This window comes from Pygoscelis adeliae, unplaced genomic scaffold (genome assembly GCF_000699105.1).
Source record: "Pygoscelis adeliae isolate BGI_AS28 unplaced genomic scaffold, ASM69910v1 Scaffold320, whole genome shotgun sequence".
Classification (NCBI taxonomy): Eukaryota; Metazoa; Chordata; class Aves; order Sphenisciformes; family Spheniscidae; genus Pygoscelis; species Pygoscelis adeliae.
The window spans coordinates 381,255-383,507 of record NW_008823967.1 but is presented as its reverse complement, the minus strand read 5'-3'; positions in this window follow the sequence as shown (position 1 = coordinate 383,507).

Genomic DNA, 2,253 nt, shown 5'->3' with positions numbered 1-2,253 from the left:
TACTCGCTGGTGGGGCGGGGTGAGAAGCAGAAAAGGCCTTGACTATGTGTCGGCACTGCTCAGCAGCAACAAAAACATCCCTGTGTTATCAACACTGTTTCCAGCACAAATCCAAAACATAGCCCCATACCAGCTATTATGAAGAAAATTAATTCTATCCCAGCCAAAACCAGCACAGACTGCTAGCTAACGCAGAAGTAATGTCATTTGGTCAAACAAGTGACCAGAGTCATGTCTGGTCTAACTGCATGTTCCCATCTTTAATAGTATTAATCCTGGAGTCATGTTACAGTTTGGTGTGTAAGGTCATCTCGCTTATCTGACTGAATGCTGCCCATTTTTTCCACAGACCTAGTCTGCAGTTGCATCACCAAGCTGATCTGGATGGCTATAAGCTGAGACTGTAATTTCCTTCTGAAACTGTAAGGTATAACGTACCCTCAGAGAACTTTCATCTGGCTTTTAGTAAAGTTTTGTGCCACCATAAGAGGTTTTACACAGTTAATTCTCTTGGATCATAGCAAAATTAAATCTGCTAATTGGGGTATTGTATTAATCTGTGTAGCACTTAGCATTAAAGCTTTTCCGGTTCTTCTGGGGTTTCTCTTGAGAAAAAAAAAACCTCTTGGAAGAGTAGTAGTTCAAACAGCTGCTCTGCTCTCTTGCTCCTTCTTCCCACTCTTCTATGATGCTGCCTTTTAAGTTGTGCTCATGTAATTGTGTCTTTCAGATGAACATGGCTGGGAAGCTCATCTGTGTTAAAAGCCTCCCCACCCCTTTTCCTGTACTACAGTTGAATCATAGAATCATAGAATGCATGTAGTTGGAAGAGACCTCCAAGATCATCGTGTCCAACCATCAACCAGCGTGGAGCATGCCCACTAAACCTTGAATGTTCAACCATGCAAATGCATGTACTGTCCTTGCTAGGGCAAGAAGTACGTGTTTCTTGTACATTAAGCGTGGAGTAGGACGTGAACTGTCTGCGGTGTTCTGGTTGGCTTGCTGGAAATCTGCTACCTGGCAGCGTGACTGCCAAGAGTACCCTCTTGAGCCAAATATGCTATCTTTCAAAGGTGTTAAGAAAATAAATATAAGCATACTGATTTTGAAGACCTATTCTTGTCACAGGTAATTCCTCTGTTACAGTGCACAACTGCTGGAGTGGCAAACCATGATAATGGTAATCAAGGTTTTACCCTGTGAGGTAAATGGGAAATCCATGATCGCTGATAAATTTTCCAATACCTGTTGTGGATAACTTGCAAGCTGAGTGAAATTCTGGAAGTGCTTGCCTGAATTTATTAACAATTTAAATGCACTACAACCAAAAAGCATCATGTTTATCACTTGGATAAATAATCTAGTCATGTGAATTATACATTCTAAAGGTGCTTTAAAATTATGTGGAATCTAAGACCCTTTTTGCTGTTCCTGTAGTAATTAGTTTCAACCCAGTCTTTCTGGTTACCATTGGTCCTTAAAAGATCCATGCCAGACTTGCTACAGAAGTAGCACCTCATTGGGGCCTGCTAGTCTTAGGTGAGGACAGGCATTGGTGCTGGAGGAAGACAAATGCCAAACACCTTGAAGCCCTTTCAGCAGGGTGCCACAGGGTGTCACCAGTGCGCTCAATATAGTCCAGCTTAACGGGGATGTTTCATGGTAGTGACGTCAATCTGAAATGATTGTGTTTCCTGAAGCTCTGCAAAACCCCAAAAGCAGAGTTCCGAAGTCTTCAGTGAACTGTTAGGGCGTGGCGTCAAACTGACTCCTGAAACAAACAATCCGGATCTTTGACGAGATGTTTGGCTGTTGAAACTGAGAGCAAGAGGGCCGAAAGCTTTGCAACAAGCAGCTGTGTGCTTGTAAATGCAGGGAACCTGCTGCTTAGGCTTAGCAGGCTTCCAAGCTCCTTTTGAGTGTGTATTTGTAGAACCACATTTAAAATCAGACAGATACACTTTACCAAAACCGGTGGAGAGCTGAAGGATATTCTAAGACTAACTGATTCTAAGAGGCCTTTTAAAAAGATGGACGAGTGAATGGTAGGGGTTCATTTTAAATCACCTTGTAAAAAATTTAACAACAAAAGTTTCAGATTTTGCCATGGTTTAAGCCCAGCTGCCAACTGAGCACCACACAGCCGCTCGCTCACTCCCTCCCAGTGGGATGGGGGAGAGAATCAGAAGCATAAAAGTGAGAAAATTCATGGGTTGACATAAGAACAGTTTAATAATTGAAATAAAATAC